General features: G+C 41.7%; 1 protein-coding gene across 1 annotated transcript in view; it reads left to right on the forward strand.

Moving 5' to 3' along the window:
• Nucleotides 1–25,332, forward strand: part of LOC127571975 (uncharacterized) — a 67,473-nt gene continuing 42,141 nt past the window's right edge. The window contains exon 1 of the mRNA XM_052018767.1: nt 1–152. The gene's annotated coding sequence lies outside the window, so the exon portion shown is untranslated. The remainder of the gene's footprint in view (nt 153–25,332) is intronic.

Below are 25,332 nucleotides of genomic sequence, written 5' to 3' on the forward strand. Positions count from 1 at the left end.
TTCTGTTTATACATTCCAGTTAGCACAAAACCCGAAATCTGGGTCAACTATACCTGCTGCGGAAAAGAAGACAGATATAGAACTCGGCTCTCCGCCTCTGGGACTTTTCTGGATTTGGAAAGGGGAAGAGGTTGTCTCTGCCTGCAGAAAAGGTGAGTGCAAGATGATCACCGTAATGCATGCGGCGTGATGAATGAAACTCTGTAGTAGGCATGTCACTGACGACTTCAGGCAGTTGCTATGGAGCCAAGGAAAGCTGGTCGTGGCTACTATCATGGAAACTCATTAACAGCAAGGTTACTGAGGATAATGGACAGTAAAGGAATCAGGGAAACTGACCAATAATTAGGTAACCAAGATGAGAGACAAGAGACCACTGGAGTGACAATGTGTGATAGTGGGTACACCACACGTGAGTGGCTATTTAGGACAGAAGCGGTGACTGTGAAGCTAAGGATATGTGACTGTGTTGGACAATCAGTAAAGATATGAGACAGTGCTTATGTAACTGAGGGTGGCTGGTAGTGGAGGAGTGATATTTGCTGTGTAACTGATAGTAGCTGGGTGACAATTTCTATATACAGAAGAACAGATGATAATGCTGAAGTGTGAGATGGTGCCTGGGTGGCCAAGAGAATGTGACCATTGCTAGATGAGCGAAAATATGTGATTACGTTAAGTGATAGCAGACAGAAGAGGGGTTAAGGGAGGTGTGACAGTAGCGCTGTGTCAGTCTGAACAGACGGCAATGGGTGACAGCAGATGACAATTTAACCTTTGGGAATTGAATCAAATCATTGCTCCTTTAGGAAAACTTTATAATCAGTGACTAAACAATCAATATTCTACCTATACTGAATGTCATGCCAAATATTAGGTAAATGCAATTTATTTTTAAGAATAAATAAATTGAATCCATCTTATAAGTATAAACAGGTTCACCAGAGCAAGGGCATGCAATGTACTATAGTAACAATAATGGTGCAGCAGGCAAAAGCATTAATGTGGTACAGTGTGTAATCCAACGGTGCTGGATAATAAGGTCTCCCACTGTTTTTATGTGCATACATATGCTGTAAAAATTTTATATGGCTTTAATGTCTCAGAAAAATATTAACTCTTTGAATTAGCAACGAAACCTGACCATCACAAGATTATCATTTCTAAACAGTACTTCATACACAACATAGACAAAACATACAGTGGTTCTGGTTGATTCTTTAGGCTTTTTGCTCCCAATTTTATGATTAAATCACATGTTTAGCCATCTCCATTATCTCTCCTTCCATGTTCTGATTCCTCCCCCCACCGACCTCCCCCAACATTCGCAGAGTTCTCTAGACTTGAATGGGTTATATATGTGCACCTTGGCTTCAGGCTGAGAATTCCAAAAAAACCTGATAAGCCCTAGAACATTTTACTTTATTGTGAGGTTTAATATCATAAAGAATCTTGACCTGATTATATTTCAGTAGAGGCTTTACTGCATATTTTTATTAACATTCTTTCTGAACGATTTTTAAAATGAAAATCTTTTAAAGAGATTTTGGGGATTATTGTCTTCATGCTGGGCCTCTGGAGGGTTACTTAAGGGTCAGCTGAGATTCACTTATGAGTTCACATGTAACTTAAGGATGTGTCTGTGAGCATATTTATTTGTGTACATATGTATTTGTAGACGTGTGTGAGGCTGTATTTTTTGTTATTCTTTACAGGTTGTGGACATCACTAGGTAGGACAGTATAATTGCTCATCCCAAGCTGAATAACCATTTAGGCCATTTGTGAAGGCAGTCAGAGTGGACCGTATTACTGGGTCTGACTGTACAGGGAAGGGATTGGAGATTTCCTTCTCTGAATAACATAAGTGAAAAAGATGAGCCTTTAGTTTTATGGTCATCAATCCATAGAGTTACCAGCATGGAAACATTTGGCCCAGCGAGTCCACGCCGACCGTCAAGCAGCCAATTAATAATCCCATTTTATTCTCCCCACATTTCCCTTGTACTACCTCAATGCACTGACGTAATGAAATGATCTGTATGGATGGCATGCAAAACAAAGTCTTCCACTGCACCTCAGTACGTGTGACAATAATAAACCAATTTACCAATTTACCATCAATTCCCTCCAGATTCTACCACTCACCTACAACATAGGGGCAATTTACAGCACCAAAGACCCTAGCAACCCACCCATCTTTGGGTTGTTGTTACTGCAACTATCTTTTTGTTCTAGTCTACTTAATGATTTGTGTTTGGGTGGAGAAAGTTCACATTACAGGTTGATGAACTGTCATCAGAATCATTCTTGATGAAAAGCCATTGACCTGAAATGTTAGTTCTGTTTCTCTCTCCACAAATGCTTCCTGACCTTCTGTATATCTCCGACGTTTCCGATTTTCCTTCCATGATTCGGCACTAGAGCGTCATGTCCATTCGGGTTATGTAAATTCATGGACAGAATTTGAGATATGAGATCAAGTTAGCCCTTACAGAATTATTTGTGTGAAAATAAAGAAGCTCAAAACTTATTTCCCTCCGGAACTGCCATAGTGGGATTTAGGCTCCTTTCTCCAGAGCCTATGGACAGAAGTTCTGTAACTTGCTTGTATGTGCAGAAAGAAGAATGAAGAGTTTGGGAATGAGATTGATCAATACCAGAGGATGGGTTAGCTGCATCAATTTCACTATTATGGATTGAGGCTGTAACCCCAGTCCATCACCCCCACCCAACAGTGCTGTCAAATGTTCCATCTGATATAAAGAACTTTGAAGAGAGAAAAAAAATCATCTATACCCATCCGAGTCAATACCTGTTGTGATCAGTGTGACTAATTTACTGACCACTTGATTTCCCACTGATCTCCTTCCTGGGAATACTTTCCTCCTGGGTGAAGGTAAAGGATCTTGCCCTGGGAGAAAATAATCACACTCTGGGTGGATCTATTGTAAGTAGACAATGCTATCTTAGCATATTTTCATGATCAGGTTGAATTGACAACAGTCCCAAAAGGTTAGAACTTGGTACTGGGCTAGGTGGGATTTGTACCCTACTTGAGGTGGAGTAAGGAATGTGACTGCCCCCCAGCTCCCACACAGCCCCCTCTTACTCCACTACCACCACTGTGCCCACCCCTCCACTCAGTCCTTGGGCTGACACACTGAAAACAATCTCCCTTTTTTTTAAGGCCCTGTTTCTTCAGCAATTTCCAGATCTTAAAGGGGTGGCGACACAACTGCTTCAGGTCTTTGACCCAATTGAAGCTGCCGCCATTTTCTGGAACATTATTTAATGGGTGGGAAGGTCCTACTAACAAACAGTGGGATCATTTTGATTGTTTGTAAGTCTCATGCTGGTAATGCCGTAAGTTTTACTGGCTCGTTTAATGGGCAGGGATCTGGAGGACACAGGGGGGTGTTGTCATTGCCGTTAACCTCAAGCATAGAAATAGGTGGCAGGGCAAATAAAATTTGCTGTGGCCATTTTCTCTGCTGCAGGTGTGGTGCAGTGAACAACTTCCCTCCCCTGATTTGCAGTGAGTGTTGATTCCAAGCAGTAGCCACAACTACTGCTTTCTCAGGGCATTTGGACCCAACGATACAACTGGGTATAAGTGAGGATCCATCCCTCTTTATTTCATTATTTCTGCATAATTCCCCACCCTCATCTCCTCTCCCCCATTAAGGAAAATCTGATCAATTCCGGCCACTGTCTGTAAGGAGTTTGTGCGTTCTCCCCGTGTCTGCGTGGGTTTCCTCCGGGCGCTCCGGTTTCCTCCCACATTCCAAAGACGTACGGGTTAGGAAGTTGTGGGCGTGCTATGTTGGCGCCGGAAGTGTGGCGACACTTGCGGTCTGCCCCCAGAACACTCTACGCAAAAGATGTATTTCACTGTGTGTTTCGATGTACATGTGACTTATAAAGATATCTTATCTTAATTCAAAAGCAATGTACAAGTGACCCCATGTTACGGGGGAGGGAATTGAGATCCTAGAAAATGGTCTGTATTGTGATTTTTCATAACATGATGTTGCGTCATCTGTGCGTGCATCAAGAAACAAGTTTTGTGTTTATTTATTTCCATTTTTTCAGACAAATTCTGTATGGGCTAATTTGATCTCCAATCTCAAATTCTGTACGTGAATTTCCGTATCCCGAATGGACATAGCGCTCTAGTGCTGGATTATGGAAGGGAAATCGGAAATGTTGGAGATAAACAGAAGGTCAGGAAACATTTGTGGAGAGAGAAACAGAACTAACATCTCAGGTCAATGGCTTTTCATCAAGAACTATTCTGATGACAGTTCATCAACCTGTAATGTGATCTTTCTTCACCCAAACACAAATCATTTCTGCTTGCTGAATATTTCCACTTTTGTTTCTCTTTGTTTAATTGATTTGTCATCTCTTCCTCCCCTGCATTTATATAACTTGTGACACATATATGGGATGGATGATTCTCAGTACAGACAGTATAATTGGTATGTTGAAATTGGAATGATGTGGGTTCAAGCCTTTAGTAGAATGTAATTATTATATTCCAGTGAATCCATCCAGGGATCCAGTTTCAAGGTTGTCTGATTGTGATATTCTCCCACTTTGGATGTGTGAGTTTGCATACTCCCAGTTCTTAACTTACAGCTTCCTGCCAACTGCAGCTTTCATTTTCTGGCTGAGCGAGTGAGGGGTGTCTGTCAACTCAGTGAAGGTGACAGAATTCCAGCTTATCTTATGCTCTGCTGCGATGAGGTCTGGTGCAGGGCATCTGTTGGTTGGGAGACTGATGAGAAAACAATGTCAAGCAGCGAATTAGGCAAACTAAATTGGAACCTATTATCGATATACCCCTGTATGAAACATAAGCACTTGTTCTGAATGTGTTAACCGGGGAACATTTGTGCGATGAAATCATAAATTTACATTGTGATAAAGATTTAAGTAAATAAAACTAAGAGATTATCTAAACCATTCAGTTAGCCACAGTCCCATGAACAAGTTGCTGCAGGTATTGTCAGTGTAAGGGAGAGTCAAATGGAGAACAGAGAGGAGGAGAGGGAAAGAGAAGAGATCAGAATGGAAAGGAGAGAAAGCAGAGAAGAGGAAAGGGATGCAGGAGATTGAAGGAGAGAAGAGGAGAATCTTTGGGATATTTGTACTAGAAGCAACCCAGCAAAATCTGGTGACAAGAATAAAGGGAAATTATATGTCAGCATCAGAAAAGCACTTATGCATCCATCTGACTGTTGAATAAGGATTTCCCCTCTTACTTGTGACCCTTGTCTTGACCTCTGGGAGTTGTTGTTTCTCAGCAAACAAGAGACATGTTCTGTGTTAGTGTATGGGTGCACCTCCCATGGCATGTTTTCAGGGAGACTTTGAGTAGATCCTTGAACCATTTTTTTCTGTCCTGGTAATTGCTTCCCATCGTGGAATTTAGAGTAGAGTCTTTCTCTCTCTCTCTCTCTCTCCCCCCCCCCCCCCCCCCCCCACTCCCACCATCCGGGTCATGTCCTTCTCTCGCTACTACCGTCAGCCAGGAGGTTCAGAAGCCTGAAGTCCCACACCACCAGGTTCAGGAACAGTTATTTTCCTACACCATCAGATTCTTGAATGGACCTACCTCAGCAATGGAACACTATGGACCACCTTTTGCACTGCCATGGACTTGTCTCTAATCATGTGTTTTTTCGCACTAATATCTTGTTTTGTTGTCTTTTCTCTTCACTGTCTTGTATAATTAATGTATAGTTTATGTTCTATGTGTTGTTGTCTGAATCTACGTTCCTGTGATGCTACTACAAGCAAGTTTTTCATTGTACCTGTACCTCATTGTACTTGTGCACATGACAATAAACTTGACTCTCTCTATCTCTCTCTCTCTTACTTGCCCTCTCACCTATATCCCTTTGCAATATCTTTGTGCCTTCCACATCCCTTACTAACCCACCATTAGCATTGCCAGCAAATATAGCTACAATACACCTGATCCCTTCATCCAAGTCATCTAAGCACTGTGGCATTTCATGAAAGTGACTCACCACTGCCTATTCAAGGGCAATCAGGAATGGGCAATAAAAGCTGGCTTTGCCAGTGACCCCCAAGTCCAAAAAATGAATACATCTAAAAAAATAGCTTCTGGGTATTAGGAAATCATCCATAGTCACTTGTGCTAAGTGCACAAGTCAGTAAATGGCTGTGCATAGTACTCTAGTTACATTGATTTTAATAGGATTTCTGTACAGGGGAGTCACACATAGACCAGCCTGGGTATGCTAACACTTTTTCTTCCCTAAGGGACATTAATAAGCTGGATTGGTTTCCACATCAACTTGTGGTCATCATAATTCCAACTTTATTTAACTAACTAAACTTAAACTCCACAGCTTCTGTGGTGGTATTTGAACTCATATTGTTGAATCATTAGCCTTTGTATGCCATTCCATTAACTTAATCACTCTGCCACTGTTCCCATATTTATTACCCTCCTCTCATGGCCTGAATGGAAAGAAAATCGTCCGAAGTGTTTAATAGCAGATCGTTCCACCACCACCAATGTTATTGACCAACCAAGTCCCTGTGTATAGTCGGACTTTATCATGAAAAGTAAAATGGAAGGTCTGCCTGCTTGTACGTAAATTTCCTGTGTAGTACACTGCCAAACTAAACTGGTTTTCAGTGCAGTGACAAGATTCTAAAAACAAAACAAGCACGGTTCATTTAATTTCCAAGGGGCTGCTTTTGAAATAAATCCAGCTGCCGCTTATTCTGTCATGAAAATAATCTTGTGAGGCAGGGACATGCCAGGACATTGCCGTGAGCTGTACTTGTCACACATGACTGCTACTGCAGCAAGATAGGGCCTCCCGTCTTAATCTGGTTAACCTGCGGATCAACATCACAGTGCGTGCTGAAGCTGATTGTTTTGAAGCCATGTTCGATCAAGGATAACAGCATATCAGAGTGGAAATAAAGCTGAGTATATGAGCAGCCTGATATGGTTACCTCATGATGGTATCTTGTAACTGGTGCAAGAAAATTCTTTCCCTCCCAAACCTGAATGAAGATTTCTGCTTCCAGTAGATTTTAAACTCCTGGAAATTTTGAGAACTGGGGGATAGTGATACACCAGGATCTTCACACACCACTCTGAAACAGAAACTGGGTATTTGTTCAGTTCATTATGTGCATGTTCCCTATCAATATACAGATAGCTCAATAAATTCTTCATTGATGCTGGATTAAATTCCTGGAACTCTTTACCTGTGAGACTGTCTTCTCCAAGCGGCCTGTTTCAGTTTAAGAAGATGTCTCACCACTGCCTTCTCAAGAACAACAAGGGATTGGGCAATTAGCTTAACAGCAAATGCTGGATATACTCAGCATATCAGGCAACATCTCTAGTGAGAAAAACAAAGTTCATGTTTCAAGTCAGTGACTTTTTATCAGAATTTGGAAAAGTTAGAAAACAAGCATGTTTTAAATGGCAAAAAATGGCAAGATGTGGGACTGTGAAATCCAGAAGAGTGCAGTTTCTTGAAATCTGAAATAAAAGAGAACATAGCAAATACTCATCAGGTCAGGCAGCATTTGTGGAGGGAGAAAAACTAAGTTAATGTTACTGGTTGATGAACTTTCATCAGAAGTCCTGAGGGTTAAAGCATGCCTGGCACAACAATACCCAATGTAAGCTCAAGAAACAGCAGCTTATCTTTTTTTCCCTTTGCCTGAGTATTTGCAGCTTTTTAATTCCGATTTCCAGCAAGTGCAGTGTTTTTCAACTAACTCAGTGTTTCCTTACAGAAGCTGGTCTTGTGTCAAGTTACTTCAAACCCACAGCTACACACAGCATTAGGTCATTTGGAAAACAAAGCAGGGTTGGTAGGATTCTTGCCTGGCCAAAGATCTTTTATTCAAATGTTCTTCATGGTTTGGAATGATGTATTTTAAAATTGATTTTACAATAAGTATCTCCTTCCATTACTGTGTCCAAATTGTCAATGTGGCACCAGAACTATGCAGGCCATATCAAAGATGCTGATTTTGCATTGTTCAAAATTATTATTTATAGGTTTGGCTGTAAGTTGTAACATTATTTGACTCTTTGACTGATGCATAACACAGACATATTATTCAAACTTAATGATGCAATTGAGAAGTTTACAGCAACTATTGAGTCCTCCAGGACCAGTATTTAACTCTAGGTTATATTTGGTGGACAATAAACCACATGTACATCTTCTTACATAACCTAACGTGTCTTGTGGACTTCAAGGGAAAGGAACTAGACTCAGCTCTGCCGGTTTTGCAGATGTTACACTGACATACGGTGGCTTTTGGGGAGTAACTTCCAGAGCTTCCGGAATACTGGAGATAAGATGAGATATCTTTATTGGTCACATGTACATCGAAGCACACAGTGAAATGCATCCTTTGTGTAGAGTGTTCTGGGGGCAGCCCGCAAGTGTCGCCACGCTTCCAGCACCAACATAGCATGCCCACAACTTCCTAATTCGTATGTCTTTGGAATGTGGGAGGAAACCGGAGCACCCAGAGGAAACCCACACAGACACAGGGAGAATATACAAACTCCTTCCAGACAGTGGCTTAAATTCAACGCGGGTCGCTGGTGCTGTAATAGCGTTACACTAACTGCTACACTACCGTACCTGCCCTTCAGGCTTATCTGATGCAAGCATAAAACCGGCAAATGGAACATCCTGCCGTAAATGGACCTCCCCTTGAACAGTCAATTTGGTTACATGGCCAAATAATGCTGGCGGCTAATGGAGAAAGGTATAGGGATGGCAACAACTGACTCAGATGCCTTCATTCATCCCAATGTATTAACAGGCAGCCCACTATCATGATTTACTCCCACTACATCTTAAACAGGACAACCAAAGAAAAAGCAACATACTGCAGGTGTTAGAAGTCTGAACTCAAAATAAAAAGTGCTGGAAATACTCAGCAGATCAGGCAACATGTGTAGAGTGAGAGACAAAGTTAACACTTCAGATCAGTGACCTCACATCCTCAGTCATTGACCTACAACATTAAAATATCCATTTCCATCTTAAAGGGGAGGTGCTTTGTTTTTGGAGCCGGCAGTTGCACAGGAAATGAATCTGACTTTGAAGATACCGAAGAATAATATCAGTGTGGGAGAGAGCAGATACGTACCAGGGGTTTCAGTCACTGCAATGAAATCCTTGCAAAGCAGGAGAGATATCTGGGATCAGCAGTGACTTTGAAGCCATTCCAGACACATGCTCAGAAGGCAGCAGAAGCAGACAGTCCCAGAGCTCAGTGCCAGGATTTCACCATGATGACTTAGATCCAGTACTGCAACAAGTTGTCACATCAGTAAATGAACCTTCCAATGCCACCTCCCACCAACTACACCACTGCTCAGTTCACCACATTCCCTTTAATTACCTGCCAAACATCATTTCCAATCAGGACTGGAAACTCCTGATAAGTTTGTGCTTCACCTCATTCTCACATGTTTAAAGTTTCAGCAAGCCTCGCGACCGCCTCTTGCATCCCCTGCCTGTCATTTCACACTGATTCTGGCATGAGTGTGGGACAGTTAGTTGGACACAATTTCAGTCCCCAAAAGCAATTCATAGAAACAAAACATAGCCATTAGTAAGCCCAATGTGGTGATATCAGTTTTATCAGGGTTAGCTGAATCTTAATGTCTGGTTCACTTCTTGAGCCTTGAACTCCAGTGAAAAATATCAAGCACTGTTCAAGCCCTTTGCAGATCCACCGCCCTCATAAAGTCGTAGGTCTATCCTTTGGGAGTACCGGGGTGAAGATAACTTACATTTCTTCCCGCTACGGTCACACCAGTAAACACAGTCTGAATTGGCCATTTTCTTACCGATACACTGTCCCTGCCCATGTTGTCTAACTTTTACTTCTGGGAGCAACTATTATATGTTCACTATCCTGTAGGGAAATTGTTTTTTTAAATGTCTAATTTTGCTCAAGGTTTGTGAGTTTGGAACCTAGTCCTCCAATATTAGGTTCATGTACCAACTGAGACTGTGGCTGTTATCAGGCAATGGCTGGGCGCTGGAGAGGATTGAAATGCATAATAAAATAATTGTAAGTAGTTACTACACAGAATGGACTGGGTACTTGAATGGCTTTTTCCTCACTCTAGGCTTTCTTATGCTATCATTTTCTACAAACAGCAGAGAATTCACAAACATACTCTGGAGATAATCACCCCCTGCTACATCTGTTTATCTCCTCATTTCTATTACCAAGCCAATTTTTATTTGAAGTGGCTTTCAAGTATTGAAGGCCTCAGGCACAGAATCTTACCAAGTAGCCTCTCAAAATCAAGCTCAAGCATATCTTGAGCTTTATTACAAAGATTCCATTAAAATATATTGCAAGAATTAAAAGAGGGTAAATGTATCTCTTGCCTGAGGTGACCACTTGCATCCAAAGGCCTTGTCACTAGAGTAGGAAATCAGTCCACTTCATTCTGAATTGGCCACCGAGTTGAGTTTGGGGAGGATGTTGTGAGTTGGGGTTAGGAGGGTCTTGAATAAGTTGGCAGGGGACTGGGTTTGCCTGTGGGCCCAGAGGAGCAAAATTAAATATTAAACATTACCGGAAATCCCTTTTATCTTGTCCTCCCCTTCAGGTTAATGGATGAGGATCTAGAGGAACTCTGACCATGTGCAGCCAAGCCATTTTGCACAGTAAATCAGCTTCTCGCCTCCTTTAGGAAGGCTGACTCTCTTTCCATCTTGTAGGCCTACAAGAAAGCTGCATCTTGGGGTCCTGGGGATCAAAGGGCAGTTGAGCCCCATTGCCACACCAGCCTCAAGCAACCACCCCCCCTACATTTTCAACTGATGATCAAGAAATAGGTGCTGGTTTGTAAAGCCAAACTAACTGCTCCTTACAGATCAAGCTACAAGTGCCCTTTCCCGATATTTGACTCACTGGATAAAACTGCTTCATGCTTACTGAATGTCAGATTTATATTATCAATATTCCATTCTGTGTAATAACCTTACAATTAACAACACATTACACAAGCAATGTGCTTCTAATTGCTACTTTAACTGCCCCAATAACCCATTTGATCTCACCCTGTCAGAAATATTATCTTTACTCTTCCCATCCTTCACCCACCTTCTTTGCTACTGAAGACTAATTTTTTTCTCTCCTTCCCGGTTCTGATGATGGATCCCACACCTGAAACATTAACTGTTTCTCTTTCCACAGGTACTGCCTGAACTGCTGAGTATTTCCAACATTTTCTGTCTTCATTTTGATTCCACTCACCAATAACTTCTCTGATGGTCAGTTAGCTTTACCAAATGTGTGACCCTTTTCTTTCAAATATACTCCTTATCTTTTTAGGTAAAGTAATTCACCGCATATGTTAACTCGAAAATTTGCTATTCCATTTCCATCCTACAAAGGTTTGTACCTGAACCTTGACAGGCATGGTAGTGTAGCGGTCAGCGTTATGCTTTACAGCGCCAGCGGCCCGGGTTCAAATCCAGCCACTGCCTGTAAGGAGTTTGTACATTCTCCCTGTGTCTGTGTGGGTTTCCTCCGGGTGCTCTGGTTTCCTCCCACATTCCAAAGACGTATGGGTTAGGAAGTTGTGGGCGTGCTATGTTGGCGCCGGAAGCGTGGCAACACTTGCAGGCTGCCCCCAGAACATTCTACGCAAAAGATACATTTCACTGTGTGTTTCGATGTACATGTGACTAATAAAGATATCTTATCTTACCATTAAATTTTAACCCCTTTCTATTCCACTCAAAGTTCAATTGTTACTATTGCCTCTGCATTGGATAATTGTGGGTTTGAACCCCACTCCAGAGGTTAATGCAACATAATCTAGATTATCACTCAAGGAACACAGCATTGTCAGAGGAATTAAGATCTCTCTTTACCATAAACAATCTTCCCAAAGAAGTCATATCAGGTAATGGTCCAGATCTCAGATTATTTCATTTTGAGTAATTTCTGAAGAGCAATTTAGGTGTTAAACCATGGCCCTGTCTGGCAGCTCACTTGGGCACTACAAAATAGTGTGTTCTTAATCTAAAACAAAATCCATTTCAGAATGTACAGACTAATTCATGTGAAACACGAAGTGCTCAAGGTTTGTGTAATTTATTCATGGGCTCTTTACAGACTGTGCCTGGAATTTTCTAAAACATCTGTTGCAGTCCAGAGAGCAGTTAGTCACGTGACCCAATCCTAAAAGCCTTAAAGTAGTTATTGTTCATGATCAATATGATATATCCTACATTGAATCCTTTTTTTTATGTTTTCAAAGAAAACATAAAGAGCTTTAGCATATTTACAAGGTTTCTTCACCTCTTTCTGATTCTTGTAGCAGTATTGGTGTTAATTATTTCAAACACAGTTTCATCTGATGATGTTGGGGGAAGATCCACTTCTGGTTGCTTAGCAGAAATATTACATGTTGCTTTTTCTTGAAAAATTGTGTGGTTCGCTTCAGGCATGTCTACAGTCTCCTTTGCTATTCTGTATATTGAGCAAGTGGTCTACATGGGCTTCTCAGAATTTCTCACTGCAAAATAACTCCCATTACCAAATACTTCCAGAGTATCCTGGTTGTCCCATCTCCTCATCTCCAATTTGCCAGAAGGTGTCAATACATTAACTCTTTTGTGCATATTGAACCAGTTACTTGTGATTCGATTAGATTATTGTCATAAACACTAGGGTGCAATGAAATTCCTTGTTTGAATGAAGCTCACAGAGTAAACAGTATACATGGTAAAAATGCAAATACAACAATAAATACAATTATGAGTGCAATGCCATGATGTTTACATTATTTCAACTATCTTTCCTTCACTTTTGCTTCCTAACTGAGCTGATAGGGACTGAACTTTGTCCTGACACCTAAAAGACTGAGACCTTCCATCTCATCGATGCCCCTCATGATCTTTTACACCTCTATATGGTCACCCCCTCAGCCTCCTATGCTCCAGGTGAAAAAAGTCCCAGCCTCTCTTTATAACTCAAGCCCTCCAGTCCTGGTAACATCCCCATGAATCTTTTCTGCACCCGCTCCAACTTCAAGTGAGTGCGTGAACCATGGCCCCGGTGTGTTAAAGGGGGGGAATCAGCAACTGGTGAGCTGGGTGCCAAATGATTGGGATATCTGAACAGTCAGATAGTGGATTATCAGAGTTTTACTGTATTCCATTGTCATTGTCGGTCTAAGATACGCACACCCCCTAACATAGTCCATTGTATAGGAGCGTAAACAAAGTGTGTGGACTTTATTCAAGGGATCTTCACAGACCGCTCTTGTAAACTTTACATGAGCCTTACTGCATCCCAAAGGGCTGTCAGCCACCTTGTACAATCCTTAAAGGGTGACTGCCTTAAAGCAACAATTATTGTTCAAAACCAATATTGCATATGGTAACAACACAAAATATTTCCTCATCATTATTTAAAGAGGAACAATGTGCTAACATTTCTCTCAGCCAAAGCTTAAAGTAGATGATCTGGTCATTTATTTCATTGGTGTCTTGGTGTGACCCTCCTGTATATAAACTCCTGCCACAATTCCCATATTACAACAGAGCCCATGCTTGAGAAAGTACTTCACTGGCTGGAAAAGTATTTGGAGTGTCCTAATGTCATGAAGTGCACCACGAAGAGGCAAGATTTTCTTTTCCTGAAGATTCCTGCAGATGGCTTTTGGTAAACATATTCCAGAGTACTTTGTCCCTAATGTCAACCTATCACATGACTAATGGTGAATTATATTTCTACAGTTTTGCTTCCCTTTGGTCCTAGTGTGAATTTCTCCTTCTCAACAGTGATTGTGTTGAATTTTTTTTTGCAAATGATGGTTGGAAGGCAAAGGATGTGTCATATTTGCTGCTAAATTAACTGCTAGTTTACCCTTGAGCACTAAATGTGCCAAATTCAATACAAGCTTTTATGACAATCTGCAGACCTCGCTATGGTTTGGCAGCATTCCAGCTTGTTCTGAAATTCTCGCTCGCGCTCTCTCTTTTCAGTCATAGAATTTGGAAATTTTCTCTGACACGTCTGCTCACTGAGAGACAGGCCTGCTTAGAAAGGGTGAAAAATGAAGTGACACTGATTATTTGCCATTAGACTAATCTGGATTGAATTCTATCCTGTTTTTATGTCGTGTTAAAATGCAATGTGGCACTAGCTAGTTGCTCATTAATAATCAGATTAGCCTTCATCATTGAAGGTGGATCCCTTCCTGTTCAACAGAATATCTTGAAAAAGCAAAGGGATTGAGGGAAAAAAACTTGAATTTATATGAAAAACACAATGATGCAGGAGGAAATCAGCAGGCCAGGCAGCATCCATGGAGAAAAGCAGGTGGTCAACGTTTCGGGTCAGGACCCTTCTTCAGGACTGAAGATAGGAAAAGGGGAAGCCCAATATATAGGAGGGAAAAGCAGAGCAGTGATAGGTGGACAAAAGAGGGGAGGCGGGGTGGGCACAAGGTGGTGATAGATAGATGCGGGTAAGGGATAGTGATAGGCAGGTGCGGGGGAGGAGGGGAGAGCAGTGTTTTTCATCTAGATTCCAACATCTAGTCCTTCTCCACTTGAATCTATATGGTGCCTTTCATTGTCATAATTCATTCCAAAGTGAGTATTTGTTCTGACAAAGAGTTGTAGATCTGAAACGTTGACTGGTTTTCCAGCATTTTTGATTTATTCCTAAGTGCTTTATAGCCGATGAAGGATAGCTGCAGTACTATGTAGGAAACACGGCAGCTAATGTGTGTGCACCAGGCTCTCACTATCAAAAGGTCATGATGGCTTGGCCATTGTTTTTATTCACGGATAAATATTATTCAGGACACTGGGAATAAATCTCTTGCTCTTCTTCAAAGTATCTTTTAAGTTCACCTGTGATGATGGATGAGGCCCATGTTTAAGATCTCATCTATAAGGTGTTACCATAGACATTGTAAACCTTCTTCAGTACTGCACTAATGTGCCAGCCTAGACTGGTTTGTCTGAAACTTGGGTGTGCCTCTCTGTGGCTTATGATGAACATTCACTTGCTACCATCTATACTGGAGGTTTTGGAGGCTAATTAGCAGCCGACAAAGGAGTGCTACATAGTCAACTTTCTAGGCCACTACTGATATTAGTCAAACAATGCATTTCAAGCAACATATTGGTGGAAATCACAATGGACAAAGGTGCAGAGCCTACTTCAACATTTTAAGATGACAGTTTCATCTGAGGAAGGAGGCAGCCAGAATAACAAAAGAGTGAACTCAGAGGAAATTGTGATTTGCTGGCATTATTAGAAACAAACATACTTCCAGCAACAATTCTGCTTTGGTCTTATTGATAGCCTGAGAGAGGCATAGCAGGAGTGGGATTGGACTCACAATTGAAAAGTTGTCTCACAAATAAAGTTTGATGGCTACGTCCAATAGATCAATTACCTTTCACCTTTCAAGTGACTGTTATGACTTACTTAATAGCACTTATACCTCTGAGTCAGAAGGTTCTGGATCTAAGGTCCACTCCAGAGTCTTGAGCACAATAATTTAAGCTATCACTTTCAGACATAACTAAAGAATACTGAGGTGTGATCTGGGGATCTGTCCTCCCAGTTAGAGAGGATTTTGGAGACAAGTAGGGAGTTATCCTGGTGTACAGCCCAATATTTATCCATCAATAAAATCCATAAGCAGACTGTCTAGTTTGTGGAGTTAGGTTTGTTTAAATTGGCTGCCGTGCTTCCTACATTAGCACGCCACACTTCAGAACTTCTACATCAGCTCTAAAGCACAATAAAACCTGTGACAATAAAAAGAACTTTACACATTCCTTGATTCCATTGCTCTTTCAATAATATTACAAAACAAAATGGGATCCAACTTCAGTTTATCTTTGTATTGCAGAAACAGAAGATTAGTTAGTATTGGCAATGACTGCTGTCTTGCAGAAGTGCAATGAACTCCAGGGAATAGCTCTCACTAACCAGGATGCCTCAAATTGCTGTGGTCTTTGAACAGCTGCCCCTCTGAGAAAACCAATTTGAGCAGCGATTGTGCTACAGAAAAGAAGCAAAACAAAAGGAGTTCCTGATCATCTGAGCCGAGCATATTAACTCGGCATTTCAACTGGCACATCTTAACTTTCAACTATTCTTGGAATTGTAAAGGTCAGTAGAGTCCTGGTTCATAAGGCATCCAGATGAAATTGATTCCCTTTCTGTTGCTTAGTTACTGTTGTTAATTATGAATTAATTGCCTGATGCTTCAATGGAACAATTCTACTGTTGCTATGCTCTGACAATAAATAATAAATACAAGATTATTATCAGATACAGTAAAAGTTAGTGAACAAAAGATTTCTGAATCAAATAACTAAAAGCTAAGCTTGGCCAGTCATTAGTGACTGGCAATTAGTTTAAAATGTTAGTCCTATAAGCCCAAAGGAACACGTCTCCCCAGTCTCTCATTTAAGCCTTTAATTAGTACCCATGTTGTTATCCATAGTGCATTTCTGTTTATATGTCTGTTCAATTAAGTGTGTGTGTTTTTGAATGTGCAATTTTACCATTGAATAACATCTGAATAACTTTGTGCCAACTCCATTGAAACTCCATTGTCTCTGATGATTCAAAACCAGTTCTTGCAATGCATTTTTCATGGCTCCAGGTAGTCCCAATATCCCTCACAGCCAATGGAGTGACTTTGAAGGGTGGTCACTGCTGAAGTCCCACATCTCACTTCCTTTCTTCCTCCAGGTGATTATGCCTCCTTCTGAGTTCTCTATTCCCTGATGTCCTGATGTTTAGAAGTTGAGGGGGGAGGGGGGGGAGTGCCGGGGATGGGTGTGTGGTCATGAGGCTTCCCTTGAAGTTTCCACACCCATCCTGATGTGGGTTTCATTGGTGGTCTAGCAACCTAAGTATTTTGATATTGAATCTCGCTCCTTTACCAGATAACCGGAGAAAAGGTTGGCATGAACAAGGACAATTAAAGCATCAAACTTTTCTCATTTCACATTGTTAACCAAAAAGGTTATCTCTGTTTCTCCCTCCACACTTGCTGCCTGACTTGCTGAGTATTCACAGCAGTTACTGGTTTTATTCTGACTTCTAGCACCTGTCGTGTTTTGCTTTTGTAAGTGGCTTTATTAATCCTTCCTCCAGGAGGCAATTCACTGTTCCATAAACCCGATCAAGAGAATGGATTCATAGAGATGGGAACAGGAACTCCTCTATTTTGTTGTGGGTTTTTAACATATTGATGTTCCACTCACTTATATTGCTTCACAATAACAAATATTTAATGTGAAATATACTACACTTTATCTACATTCAATGAATAATGGGTAGAGACTGACTTGGGCACCTTTGAACATTACCATAACAACAGCCCCCTCAACAATGAACCTTCTTCAATGTCCACATGTTGGACAGTCACCTTAAGTATTCACTTCCTCTGATTATGACACTTGTGTCTGCAGTGTGCACTCTCTACAGCACACACCAGCAATTCATCAATGCTTCCTCAACAGCCACCTCTACCATCTATGGTGGGGGGGGGGGGGCGTCAGGCACATACAAAGGCCACCAACTTCGAACTCCCCTCCAAATCACTGCAACTCTGCACTGTGGGAGTATCTTCAAGAAGATGGCTTACCTCTGTCTTCTCTTTACCCATGCAAATTCTATCAGTCTCAGGTGGTGCAACAGTTCGTGTTGCTGCCTCACGGCTCCAGGGACTTGGATTCAATCCTCAGTCTCAAGCGCTGCCTATATACAGTTGCACGTTCTCTCTGTAAACACAGAAGTTTTCCTGGATGCTCCAGTTTCCTCTAACATCCCAAAGATACCTGGTAGGTAACTGGCCACTATAAATTACCCCTTTGTGTAGGTTGCTGGCAAAAAGAATCAAAGGGAAATTGATGGGGGTGTGTGTGTGAGAAAAAGTTGTAAAGGTACAGGGAAATAAGGAGAGGGGGAATACATCTAATGGGATTGCTTCCCAGGGAGCTGGCATAGACTTGATGGGCCGAATGGAATCTTTCAGTGTCGTTATAAGTTTTGAAAATTAACACTTGACCTGGTGTCAGGAGAGTCTTCCGAAGTTAATTATTAAGCAACGGAGCAAAATTAAGACGTTTAAAATATGCGTGGATGAATTAAGATGGGTCTAATTGTTTTTCTTCTCTATAATTATCTCACAATCCTTCACATCTCACTTCCCACACCTGTAAGGAAAGAGAAAGCATTTTATGCAGTAATCAGAATTTCTTGCAGGAGTAGGAATAAATTCACATTCATAAAGCATGCAAGGTCACCAAAACTAACCTGTGACAGGTCTTTACACACAATGACCACACCTGGCCCAGCATTGATCAGCAAAACCAACAAGCAGAAATAAAGCTCAACATTGCAGCGTTGGAGCATAGATGATTGCCAAAAATTGTTGCCAGTCGAATAAATCTGTTTGTGCCACAGGGTGAGCCTTAGATCTCAATCTGCATTATCACTGCAGTAACTCAGAACTCTGTAATCACCTGTAAGGCCTTCAGCACAGAATAATCAGATGTTCTGTTATCCTCTGATTGTGCCTAGCACGACTGATTCAATCTGGAGAGACGGTGTGTGTTTTAGTGAAGGTTAGAGAATAGAAGGGAGCTCAGTAATAGGGGTTACTACCTTCAGACTGCAGAGAGCGTGTGGAATAATTGAGATATTCTTCGATGTCAGTTCACGTAGAGTCAAGAAAACAGACCAGGTATGATTTTTGCATGTATTAATCTTCATTCCTTTCTCTAAGTGTGCATTGGGAAGAACATGCATGTCAAATATTTTAATCTCTAGCCAACTATCTTATAAAATTCCCGTGGGTTTTATGTTTGTGTGTAGGATAATTCAGAGCGCCCTGTCAGGATGCTGGGGGTTGTCTTTAAATTCACATTACACCTGTGATATGCATATCTTTTGAGAGCATTTTTTGCAGCAGGTTGGAGAGCTAATGGCAATTCTGCACCAGGGGAAAGTGTGAGGGGAACCACTGCCCCTCTACACTTCGTGTAGAGGCATGGTTTGTGAATGGACAGGGCCCCAGCTTTGATGACATTTTATGTCACTTGTTCTTCACGAGTAAAATGCAGCATTGCCTCTGCAGATGTGTTCATTCACGAAAAAGCAGTGTCATCATGAAAACCTGGCTTGTGATGAAGGCAACCCTGTGTGAAAAAATACAACCATCTCCAGGGTGATGGCAAAAGTGCCCAACTAAGATAATTGTGTAAATATTTTTTTAAAAATTGCAGAACCTGGAAATTTGAAATAAAAAAACAGAATATGCTGGAAAAACTCAGCAGGTTGGGCAGCATGTGTGGTAAGAGAATCGAGGACTGTTTATAAGAACTGTTGTGTATCTTTTTTCATTGGGCAAGGTGACACCTTTGACCCCCTTTAGTTAATGTGGTGCACTGATGGACTTGCTTTGACCTTGAGCATCCAACCTGCTGGCTGTTTGTATATATTCCTTGGTATTGTGAATTTGTCTCACTGTTTTAACCCTCGTGGGAAACTCTTGAGTATGGTACATCCCAAGAGATTCAGGAGTGTTGATTATGTGGTGGGTAAGATTGCTGACTAAATCCAACAGTCTGGGTTCCCTCCCTCTTCTGGCTTTACAGTCTGTGCCAAATCCATTTAAGGATGGGTGGAGTGATGGTGCGATAACTGTCTTGAGAAAGAGTAGATGGGTTAAGGCAACATTTTGGCAGGTAATGCTGTTTATATGTCTGTTATGGTGAAACATTGCTGTGTACCTTTACAATCTCCACTGTTTATGCAGTGGATCTAAAATGGGGAGAAAAATAAGATGTTTTTATTTCAATGGCAGGTTTTCTTTGCAAACTTAGCTGCTCACGCTCCCTCCTCATCCCCAGTTATATGTCGTTGAATCCATATTGCAATTATTTATTTTAAGCAGAGATATCCATAACCTATAATCCAGCTAATTGTCAGACATTACCCCAGGGTCAACATCTGTGCTTTATTATGTCCCTTTGCACACAAAAAGGCTTTTCAACTCTCACATAACCATCACAGGAGTGACATTCAATACAATTTCTATGCTTTCTTAAACATTCCTTTACTTGTTCCCAGGCACTACTTACTGACTTGAGAGTACAAGTATGAAACTTTATGTATGGCATTCCTTGAAGCCCACTCTATGAACCATTTGTGGGCACCAGTCTGTTCTGGTATTGACCTAGTCCCAAATCCCATGGTGGGAATTGGTATCATAGGAGGGACAAGGTCTCTGAACATCATGTGGTTCTGCATTACTTCTTCCCAAGAAGATCCTGGCAGCTGGACTAGTCTGGCAGGGTGGGAATTCTATTTAAACAGTGTTATTTTACTGTTAGCATTGGCAAACTGGTGTCTTGAGCTAATTCCTGCCAGGATGGTAACCTAGCAACATTAGCACATCTGCAGTGTGGAGACAAGATTTGTACTGGGAGCAGATGATGAGAAACTAATAGAGGTTTCATCTCCCCAGACCCTTCCTCACCAGAGGCAAAGAATACTCACAAATATCATTACTGTTCAAAAGATGGAATAGAGACCATATAGAATCAGTATCCCAAGTTCAGTGCATGTCCCAGATTATGCCATTGCAACAATCACCCAGGCCCAGGACACCTTCTTTCCTGAACTCCTTGCCAATGGTTTCCACCTGTCTCCTGGGAAGTGTTGTAATGACAGCAGTGGATTCTATTCTTCCACAGTGGTATAAGTTGGTGACCACTTGTGTAGCCGACCCACCCCCCACACTCCCCCCCCCCCCCAATCATGGTGGCTACTCTGCCTGAGAGATCACCACTTCACCACTATGTTTGGGCAACCCTTCACAATGGGATCTGGCTGGTGTCTATGTAGACAGCAGATCTGGACCATCAGACTGCAGCAGTTGAGAACCAGTAGACTGCTGAGAGTGTGAGTTGATGAAGGCACAGCAAAGAAAGTGAGGCACTTTGCAAATTATATCCCTGAACCAAACCGATTGAAGGATTGATAAGTAAATAATGGAAGGACTGAGCAGTGTAAATTGAAATGGTGAATTCAATGTCAAATCCAGGCACAGAAAGTGAAATGGAAAGGAAGATTAAGGAAGCAAAAAAGAGATAGAAAAGAAAACATAAAAAGGTAAAATATAAAATATTTAAAATCTGCAACAATAATTAACAATAAAAAGAAAGAGACTGCAATTTGTGATAATTTATTTTTAGTATTTTCCTTTTATAAAAACAAATTAGTTACTGGATTTTGATTTATTTAATCATCCATAGTCACCCAATGAATAAGGCCCTATTTGGGCAATGCAAAAATCGCAAATTCTGCAAAATCATTTAACACATGAATGAGAGGAAAATAGAGGGATATGGGCATTCTGTAGGTAGGAGGGAATAGCTATGTTGGCACAACATTGTGGGCCGAAGGGCCTGTTCTGTGCTGTACTGTACTGCTCTATATTCTATAAAATCAAGCTATTACTGCAGTGGTCTGACTTGTCTGACGCACTCTTGTTTTCAGGTTTCTGGCCTTCATCTCACAAGATAGATAGATAACGTAAAGGGACAAATGTGAAGGGCAAGACCCCTAACAGTATTAATGTACAGAGGGACCTTGGGATCCAAGTCCATAGCTGCCTGAAAGTGGCTACACTAGTTAATTGAGTGGTAAAGAAGGCATATGCATGCCTGCTTTTGTTAGTCATTGAGGTCAAGAGTCAGAAAACTATGTTGCAGCTTTATAAGACTCTGGTTAGGTTGCATCTGGTGTATTGCATTCATTTCTGGTCACCCCATTATAGGAAGGATGTGGAGGCTTTGGAGAGGGTGCAGAAGAGGTTTACCAGGATGCTGCCTGGATTAGAGGGCATGTGCTATAAGGAGAGGTTGGACAAACTTGGGTTGTTTTCTCTGGAGCGGCAGAGGCTGAGGGGAGACCTGATAGAACATTATGAGAGGCATAGATAGTGTAGACAGCCAGTATCTTTTTCCCAGGGTCAAAATGTCTAGCGGACATGCATTTAAGGTAAGAGGGGGTAAATTCAAAGGAGATTTGCGAGGCAAGTATTTTTTTACACAGAGGGTGGTAGATAGCTGGGTCAGTAGTGGAGGCAAATACACAGAGGCGTTTAAGAGGCTCTTGGATAGGTACATGAATGTGCAGAGAATGGAGGGATATGAACATTGTGTAAGCAGAAGGGATTTCTGGCATTTAATTAGTTCGGTACAACATCGTGGGCTGAAGGGCCTGTTCCTGTGTTCTACTGTTCTATATAAGGAATAAAAGCAGGAGTAGGCCAGTTAGCCTTTTGTGCCCCATCCACCATTCAATAAGATCATGGTTAATCATTTAGCCTAGTGTCACTTTCCTTTACTAACCACATATTCCTCAATTCTCTTAAAATCTACCCATCTGTCTGGAATATACTGAGCCACTCTGCCTCCACAGGATAGAGAATTCCAAAGATTTGCTACCCTCTGAGTGAAGAACTTGCTTCTCATCTCAGACCATAATGGCTGACCCCTTAATTTGAGATTGTCACACCTGGTTCTAGAATTCCAGCCAAGGGAAGCATAATTCCTGTATCTGAGAGTGCTCCTTGGTGATCCCAGCCACTCCTGAGGTCTTAGATTTGCCTCTCTGCTGCTTCTAGGGTTTCTGAGCATCCTCTCAGCCATTCCTGGGACTTGTCTGCCTAACCAGTCCCAAACCACAGACTCCACTGTTGCTGCATTGAATTGGAACAATAAACTGCAGAGTGCCAAGGGACGCAAAGAATATCAGTTACTGAGGTAAAGTGCTCCACACACATTACTTAATGGCATGATTTAAATAGTTTTGTAAGGTATAAGAAATGTTTTTGTAGTTTAAATTGTTCCACCTGAAACAAAGATCCCAACTAACTTTTACAAATTACAACAATTAATAAAGCTAAATATTATTTTTCTGCACTTCAAAGATTTTTGAAGTTCAACCTGCAATTTAAATCTTGTCTTAGCAATGATGATACATCTTTCTTCTTTGTCAAAAATAAAAACAATTTCAGGTCTTCTCAATTATAACAATAACAGAATGTGAAGAATATACCCTAAATTGTTGGTTAAGGATGCCTTTTCACTTTGCAGTTTTCTGTTTAGCAAGCTTGCCGTGATTTGTATAAACCACCAGCAATTACAACTGAGACTCTTTTATATATAAAAAAAACAAGTACATATGCAGAGAATCCTAGTGAATTTTTTTCTTCAGTTTTGAAACTTTGGCTACACTGATACAACTGAGGAAAATGATGGGTGAGATGTCATAAATGTATCAGACAGTGGATCTTTATTGCGTATTGTGAATTATTGACAGCTGCTTCATTTTGCATTTGTTGTTGCAGATTTGCATCCATGGATGTTTATAAATATGAATTTTCTCCATTAATTAAGGCAAATCTGCAGAATTACTTATAATAACAGGAATTAACCTGTAATTGACTTAGTCCTAATTTAAGTCACAAATCATTTGGTGCTGGTTGGTTAACTAGGCTAGTATCTGAACATCACTACTACGACATGGACCACCTGTGAGTAACAATGGAAGATAGTTATTGTAGAGTTCATAAGTGAATGTATGAAGGCCATATGCATATGTGGAGACATTGGTGAGTTTAATGTGCTTTGCTGGTGCTCTCTTTGGTTCATTTCCTTGACCAATTTATTGTTGGAGGGCATTGTTCCACTTTGGGGATAGATTAGTGGAGGATCTCTGTCTTGTAAATGTTGAGTGTGATGTTCATCTTCGTGTGTCTCAGGGAATGAGTTGATGGTGATTTAGAGCTTGACCTCCAAAGACACACATACACAAATGTTGTCTGTGTCCTGTAGCTCGAGTACTGATATTGCTGCGTAGGTGCCATGGGCTGCATAGTTTCCCATGAGATTTGTAGATTAGCTCCACGCAAGTGGCAACCTTGTTGGAGATGAGGTGCAGCATTGCAATGAGAAAGACTGACAGAAACATTGGCGCATTAGTGCGGTCTTGCCTGACATTGGAGATTGGCTCTGTTCCAGACCATAGGATCATAACTTGCATGAAGTCATGAAGCAAATGTAAAATGGAGGCAATTTGTGTGGGCAGTGATATTGAGGAGAGTGCTTCTCATCCCTCATGGTTAATGGAATCGAAGGCTTTAGTGGATTGGAAAAAGCCCATGTACAGTGGTTGATGCTGCTCCCAGTACTTGGAGTTTCCACTTAGTGAAGATCATGTCCGCAGTGCCTCTAGATGGATGGAACCCACGCTATGATTTGTGGTTGAGTCTTTGGCCACTGGCAGGAGGCAGTTGAGGTGGCCCCTGGCACTGAATATCTGTGAGCTGCGTCATACAGCACAGAAACCAGCATCTCAGCTCCCCACCACCACCACCATGCTGATCTGTTTGCCCACTTACTCTAATCCTATTTGCCCACACTAGGTCCATATCCTCTCTGCCTTCCCGATGTGAGTGTCTGTCTAAATGCTTCTTAAACATAGTGACTACACTGCCTCCTTTGTCATCGTGTTCCAGATATCAACTACCCTCTGACTGCACAAATCCCCCTTAAAACTCCTTCCTGTTACCTTAAGCCTATGCCCTGTTGGTTTTGACACCTTGTCGTGGTCAGCAGTCATCTCTCGGATGGAGCAGCAGCTCGACGCTCTGACTGCATGGTGGGCACAGCAGTGACCTTGAGCAAGTACTGGCAAATGTACAGACGTGGCAGAGAGTTCCAATTGTACCGTGCACAGCTGAGCAGTGGAAACAGTACAACAAACAATTGGCTGGAGGAACTCAGCGTGTCGAGCAGCATCTGTGGGAGGAAAGGAATTGTCAACGTTTTGGCTCAAAACCCTGCATCAGGACTGAGAATGGAGAGACGAGATGGCCGGTATAAAGAGGAGAAGGGGAGTGGTGAGAAAGGAGTTGGAGGTGATTGGTGGACTGAGGAGGGGTGTAAAATGACAGGCAGGTTGTGCCAATCTTCACACTTCCCTCTCCCACCTCGCTTCATCTGCCTCTCCATATTTTTTCCCCTCTCTCTTTGTCTCCATCTCTTATTCACCTGCCATTGGTTCCCATCTCCACCCCAACTCCCCTCCCCTACCTGGCACAACCTGCCTGTCATCTTACACCCCTCCTCAGAACACCAATCACCTCTGGCTCCTTCCTCACCACTCCCCTTCTTCTCTGTATACCGGCCATCTCGCCTCT

This window comes from Pristis pectinata, chromosome 6 (assembly GCF_009764475.1).
Source record: "Pristis pectinata isolate sPriPec2 chromosome 6, sPriPec2.1.pri, whole genome shotgun sequence".
Lineage (NCBI taxonomy): Eukaryota > Metazoa > Chordata > Chondrichthyes > Rhinopristiformes > Pristidae > Pristis > Pristis pectinata.